Source organism: Triturus cristatus, chromosome 3_1 (genome assembly GCF_964204655.1).
Source record: "Triturus cristatus chromosome 3_1, aTriCri1.1, whole genome shotgun sequence".
Lineage (NCBI taxonomy): Eukaryota > Metazoa > Chordata > Amphibia > Caudata > Salamandridae > Triturus > Triturus cristatus.
In genome coordinates, this window is record NC_140583.1 from 666,935,310 (window position 1) to 666,942,438 (window position 7,129).

Genomic DNA, 7,129 nt, shown 5'->3' on the forward strand with positions numbered 1-7,129 from the left:
CGCTTTGACCATGGACTTGGAGATGCTGAATCTGGGTCATATCAATTCTAAGACCACCCATACATCTCAGGACAGTGGATTAATACTATCAAATAATAGAAGGAAAATAAGGTGGGGTCTAATTCAACAATCACCTGACAAGATGGCCTTGATATATCAATTAGTAATCCCGATTTTAATAAAAATGTGGGAGGCCACAATTACAGGGGTACTCCAACTATTGAGGGGGTTGCAAAACTGCATGCAGAATTAACATCTTATACCGTGGTACCTCATAGGGCGAAAGGACGGCCTAAACGATCTTGGTTAAATGCTAAATACCGAACAGCCAAACGGACACGCCTGGAAGCAAAGGACAAGCATCGAACTAAACTAAATTGAGTGCTGTATAAAGACAGCATCCAGCAAGCAAAAAAGAGCGGAGAACTGGACAGATTGGAGGCCCTTAAATCTGCCTTATCCAACAAAGACATGAAGGCATTCTGGGCTATAGTTAGCTTAGGTGATACCGAAGGGAAGTCAGCCATTGAGCCGAACATAGCATATGAAGCATGGGAGACTCACTTTCAGGCTTTATACAAAACCAAGGAAACTGTGGCCCAAATTGATGAACCCTCCATAATTATCACTGGGTTGCCCAGGAGGTGGCCCCAGGGATTTCTATGTCCGAAGTGCTAAATGCAATTAGCAAGCTTCCCTTCGACAAAGCGCTGGGTCTGGACAAACTACCGGGGGACCTCTTTCGGGGGGGAACCAAAAATATGGAGACCTTACCTATGGGTCTCATTTAATGCTATTATGAATGGCATGAAGCTCCCTAATACCTGGCTTGGGCAGAAATTGTCCCAGTTCTTAAAAAGGGCTCACCTCTTCTACTGACTAATTACAGGCTAATCAGTTTGATCGACGTTACCCAGAAACAGTTTGCACGGGTACTTCTTGAACGCCTTCAGGTGTGGATGGCAGAACAAGATATCTTGAGCCCCTACCAAGCCGGATTCAGAAAAAACACCTCTACCGTCGACCAGATATTTAGACTCGAACTTCTCTTCTGGAAAATGTTGACAATAGAGGGTGGCAGCCTCTATCTAATATTTGTGGATCTGAAGTCGGCTTTTGATCTCGTGCCCAGGGCAAAACTATACGGTGTACTTAGAGATCTAGGGATCCCCACCTACCTCCTCAGCATTTTGAAGAGACTGAATGCAAGTAATTTTGCCCAAGTGAGGTATGGTAAATGAATGTGATGTTACATCACGGTCTTTACACCGCAATACCTTTACAACGCAGGCCTTACAACGCAAGTCGTTACAACGACTTGCGCTGGAGGGCGCTGGACTTAGGAATAGTATGATTTACTATTCCAACTCAAGCCTACGTAACAGTAGGGAAGGTGTTGGAATAGTAAATCATACTATTCCTTAGTGTATAGCGCCATCCAACGCAAGTCGTAGTAACGACTTGCGCTGTAATGCCTGCATTGTAAAGGTATTGCGGTGTGAAGACCGTGATGTAATGGATGTCTCCCAAGGGAAATGTGGTGAATTCACGCCATGCATTCCGGTCAACAAAGGGGTACGGCAGGGGTGCGGGCTCGCACCTACTTTATTTTTTTTATTCATTAACGCACTGGTTGACCAATTCAGGAAGGTCAAGGATAATGATGCCCCTAAGATAGCGTCTGGTAAGGTTCCAGCAATGATGTTGAATGACGACACTCTTTTACTTTCAGAGGCGCCTGTGGGAATCCAGCGGATTCTCGATAGCTTTGTTGCCTTCTGTAAAACTAGGGGGTTGGAGATTAATACACAGAAGACCAAATTTATGGTCTTCAATCCTGCCAACAAGTCTGGCACTAACCCCTGTTTGAATAGCACTATGCTTGAAAGAGTGTCCGTTTTTGACTACTTAGGTGTCACCTTGACAGAAAACCTGGAGTCGGGCTGCAAAAGGCTAAACGCAAGCCTTAAGCTTGCTTAGACTATAGGAGGAGTTGCAAAAATGTACAGAACTTTCATCCACAAACCAGCCGGGCCAATAGCTGAGATTTACAAAGTTCAAGCAAGGGGTGCTGCATTATTTGGGGCAGAACTATGGGGGCATTGTACCGCTAGTAGCCTGAACAAGGTAGAGAATAATGTTATGAGGCAGTTGTTAGGTCTCCCCCCTTGCACCACTCCCCTCACCCCTCTATGCCTGGATCTGGGCATTAGGCTCATTGGGGAAGAGATTGGCCTTAGACCCGTAACTTTCTGGCGTAGATTGTGGGTGACCCCGGAACTGGCCACCTATCTGTCAGAGCTCAAAGAGCTATTGAGTTTCCTGGGTATAAGCAAAATACCTTGGTATGTATACATAAAGGATGTTTGTAACAGGTTGGGCAAAGCAGTCTTATGGAGTAATCCTGAAGAATCGTGCTTTTTAATCTCACGGTCAGAATTGGTTAAATCTTTCAGGAGGCATAAATTTGTCGACATCCAGGAAAGATCGTCCTCCGGCCGTTTGACAGCCAAATTCCTAAAAATCAAGGACGAGTAAATTATGGAATTTTTCCTGGATGATATCCAACCAATTCTGGCAAGGAAATTATATGTACATTTCAGATTTGGGACTCTACCGCTCCATGCCTTTTCGAATAAATGGTCCAAAACTCTATCTGGAGGGTGTCCTGCCTGTAATTATAAGGAAGAGATAGAGTTACATGTCTTTTTTTTCTGCCCTGGGTACAAATTACCCAGACAGCACTGGCTTATTCAACTCTGCAGGAACCTAGGCTTCGTACAATGTGGCGAGGCATTTAGAGTCCTAAAGTACGACACCCATGCCTCCATTGTCTTTGCCGTATCCCGTTTCTTAATTTCAATGTAGCGTGTACGTTGGATTTTTTTTAAACCAGCCATTACAGCCTTAGAAATTTGCATTGTTTGTACTCTTTTTTACCCTTGTATCTATTCCTTCCTTTTTATCAGTTTTAATGATAATATCTTTCAATGAAACAAGCTTTTAAACATCGGATTGCACTGTACTATAAATGTTCCTGTCCCAGTGACTTCCCAGGCAGCTTGATTTGGGATGATTGAGATATGCTTTGCCTAGGCTAATTTCTTGGAAGATTCTAAAATGCACTTTATTATTGCCAAATGTGTCAAACTGTATACTTTCTTCTATATGAATTAATTGTATGGTTATGTACTATTTATGGTTCGTTTGTGTATACTCCCTCTGGAGAAATTTTATGAATATGTACTTTTATGGTCCATGAGACCGAAATAAAGTCATGGAATTGAATGGCAAATGGAATGCCTTCAAACACCCTTAGACCAAGAGTGTCCAGTGCGTGTCCTGATCCATCCCAGATTGTCCATATATGACACTTTTAAATAGAACAAGTCGTATTTAGTCTCTTTTTTTAAGATACTGTGTGATTTATTCAGATAATTTTATTAGAAAGTCACGAGTATTTAGTCACACCAACTCACAAAACTATCTTTGTAAATCAGGAATAAAAATTAAATGCATTTAAGCAAATTAGTGTGATCCTGAGTATGTGTCAAATGACTTATCCGCCTTTCCCTATATTATTATGTTATACACCCCGGGTTTATAATCATACCGCAGCATTTTAAATGGCAAGTCATTAATAAATGTATCTCATTTTACTTACTTCATTTTCAACATGTGTTAAATGTAAACCGGAACTCAATGAAAGTTTTAATTGGAACAAGGGCAAAAAGAATGACGGAATAATACAAGACGTTATTAATCCAGCTGTGAATCATCATAGGATCAGCTGACATTGTTAACTATGTTTTTTTCTCAGAGCAGTACACGAGTAAATAAGTGTTGTGCCGCTTCCCGCTTCCCGCGTCCCACGCAGGGGGACATCAGCAGGGCAGCTCTCTAGTGGCCACCCGTCGGAGCCTCCCCCCCCCCCTGTTCCATTTTGAGAGAGAGGCCGCGCCTTGGGGAGGGGAGGCCCCAATGGGCATTGCTGGGGGAGGCGGGCCATTGGTGCTGGGCGGGGCGGGGCTAGGCCCTACTTAAGCCCGCCGCCCCGCAGATCGCCCTCTGCTTCCTGGGGTACACTCCTGTGCCGCGCGAGTTTGCGCCGGACACGCCGTCTGTCAAGTCGTGGTCTCTCCTTGCTACCTTCCCGCCGTTCGCCACGTCGGGTGTCGCCCCAGCGCTGGGTCCTCCTCGCTGCCCTGCACACCGGTTTTTCACGCCGTGCCTTTTGTTTTCGGTGAGTGTAGTTTCTTTGGGCAGCAGAGTTTATTGAGTTGGTCAGTTTTGTAGATAGCGGCGAGAGCCGTTTTCGCGGGCTGGGCAGGGCGGAGGGCGAGGAAGGCGGACCGTGTAGCAGGAGAGCCTGGTTCGAGTCCAGTCGCTAGGAGTGGCGGCTCGGTGTCCGATCGTGGCTAATTGTAAGGACGCGCTAAGAGTGGAGGCACTGGCATTATTGTTAAGGTCTGATCACTGTGAATAACTGTTTATTAGCAGAGCGCGTTAACGTATTATGCCGTAGCCACTGTAAATACGGAGCGAAGTAAGGTGCCCCATTATCGTCGGGCCGAGTTCGCGCTATATAAATATATAAAGGTTAACTACTGTAACTGTTAAGCCAATGTCTCCGGTCTCATATACGTAGCCCTCCGATTTCTTTGGCGATACCCACGCAGCGATGGGTGTCTGTGGGGAGGTTGGATGAAGAGGGGTGCGAGCGGCGGGAAACCTCGGCATCGGGCGCTGTGTAATGGGGTTGCTGGCTGGTCATAGCGGTCGACGTTTTCTGGGGGACCGGTATTCGAGGCTTGGCAACGAGCACGGGTCTCGGCGACGGCGCAACACTGATAATTGCAATAAGGGTATTTTACAATAGCTCGTTGTTACAGGAATGAGCCTTCAGCTACATCTGTATTTGCTTCTGCCGTGCTTGGCGGGGTCAGGGGGGCTGTTGACCGCGAGTCGGGCCTCGACAGCACTCCTACCACCTCTCCGGGGGAATGGGCGCGGGGCTCAGCATATACCCCCATCGACGGCTCAGCCGCCTTTGGGGCAACAGATCAGGGTTACTAACGTTTAGGCTTTTAATACGCGCCAAGGCGGTTCGGCAGAGTCGCGCTTTATATATATCGATCAGACCCGTGGATAAATCGGGGAGGGGATCTGGCGCCTCGGCTAGCCTGCCGACTTTGGGGCTGAGTGCCAGGGTTCGAGCCTCGGGGTCGCTTCCACTACCTGTGATTCTGGGGCGGGTCGCTTGGTCTCTCCGTGCCTGATGGTGTAGTGTAAATACGGTGCTCGTGTGAAGCGCTCCGCTGCCTTCGGGTCGAGTTTGCGCTATATAAATATGCAACAATTTTCAGCCGTTAAGCGCCTATAATACCTGCTTTCGCCATGTGTCGCTGTTGGAGTTTTTGACTTCGTTGAAGTTCGTGCAGAGGGTTAATGTGCCTGCTGCAAGGAACGTGTGCCAAGTAGATTGCAGAGTGCGTGTGGTGTAGATAGGTCGGCTGGTGCTGTTTTAGGGGGAGGCATCCTTTGTTGCTTGAATTTGTATCTTGGGGTCCTAGTGTTCAACGGCGAGCTACAAGCGTTCATCTGGAGCTGCTTACACACCGCAATCCATACATTGGTGAGCATAGATTAATGTTGCAAATGGGTGCGCTCATTTTACCAAGGTGACCCTACCCCCCACGCCAAGAGGCGGCGCTGCCGCAAGATTGTCAAGGGCTCAGAGCGCTGGGGGGGAAGTGTGAGTGCAGGCGCATTGAGTGCGGGTGCTGCATCGGTGCAGTGTTCGAGTGGGTTTGTTGTAGGCCCCTTGCGTAGGTAGCAGTGGCACCATTGGGAATAGGGGAGAATGCATACCTTTGTCAGCGCCGCGCTCGGAGGCTGTGTGGCTAGCACAGAGCTCTCCGGATGCGGCATTGTTGAAAACCGGGGCGAGTGCGCGTGAGCGGTGGTATGTTTTCGTGCATCTGCCGGGTCATCCGTCCGCACCACAAGGCCCCACCGTGCGGACACGAGGGGGTCAGAGAGTGCTTGGGCTGGTGTCCGTTGTGCGCAGTGCTCCGTCCGCATTCTTGTTTATCCTACATGCCTAGCTATGGATTGGCAAGGAGTTTAGTGCCCGTGCTTCACCGTGCTGCATGTTGCCATGAGGCCTTCATAGTTGGGTTGATTGCAGGGAGTGAGCTGCCGCCTTAGATCGGAGAGTCCAGGTTCGAGCTCAGAGCCGTTCGACATCCGGGAGCTTGGACCTATTCATCATCCCCCCGCGCTTAACTAAGGGATTTGTGTTGGTAGCTGGCCCCTTGCAGAGCCAAGTTTTAACTGTCCGAGTCTCGCTCGCACCACAAGTCACGGAGAGTAGGGACAACTGAGAAGAGCGTTGTGAGTTCAGCAAGGAATGTTTGGCCACTCCGATTTTGGGAACCTGGTACTCTATTGTCTACTGTAAAAGCACTTCATGCCCATTGTTTCGTGGTGAATTCTCCCCAGTTCGTCCAAACAATGTAGTGGGCCTTGGTTTGTGTCGGTCGGCAGTGGTCTGGGGAGGAAGCGGCGTCCGACACTGTAGGCCGGAGTGAGTGCCGTTATGGAGTTGGTGGTGCAGGGTCGCACCGGTCCGTGCAGGGCATTGTTTGCGGGTCCTTTCGCCTAGCGGGGTAAGCATGGCCCGTTCGCAAAGGTGGCATCTCGGATCCTGGTTATCCCGGTGAGTGTTGGTGGTGACGAGAGCAAGAGTCGGTGGGGATGTAGCTCAGTGGTAGAGCTCATGCTTGGCAGGTATGAGGCACCGGGATCAATCCCCGGCATCTCCAGTCTTTTGCCATGCTTACCTTGGGACTTTGTGCAGAGAGCTAGGCTGGCATCACGACGAAGGAAGAGACTTTCCTCCAACTGGGTTGAGGACCCCGCTTAATCTGTCAGACGTTTGCCTTGAAAAATTCCATTAAATGGGTCTATCTCTTGTCAGTTAACTGCTCGCTCGCGCAGCCAGCAGTATATAACTAGGCGCACTTCTGACCTACTTCCCCCCCTCCCCCCCCCAACCGGAACGCGCCTCACCTGCCCCCCCTAGAGCAACAGCACAAAAGGTTAAATGGGGGCTCACACAGGAACT

The 7,129-nt window shown here is 48.8% G+C and overlaps 1 non-coding gene across 1 annotated transcript; it reads left to right on the forward strand.

Moving 5' to 3' along the window:
* The first annotated feature begins 6,755 nt into the window (after positions 1–6,755).
* On the forward strand, positions 6,756–6,827 carry TRNAA-GGC (transfer RNA alanine (anticodon GGC)). Its single transcript has one exon. It is a non-coding gene; the product is annotated as a tRNA-Ala (tRNA).
* Positions 6,828–7,129: the final 302 nt, after the last annotated feature.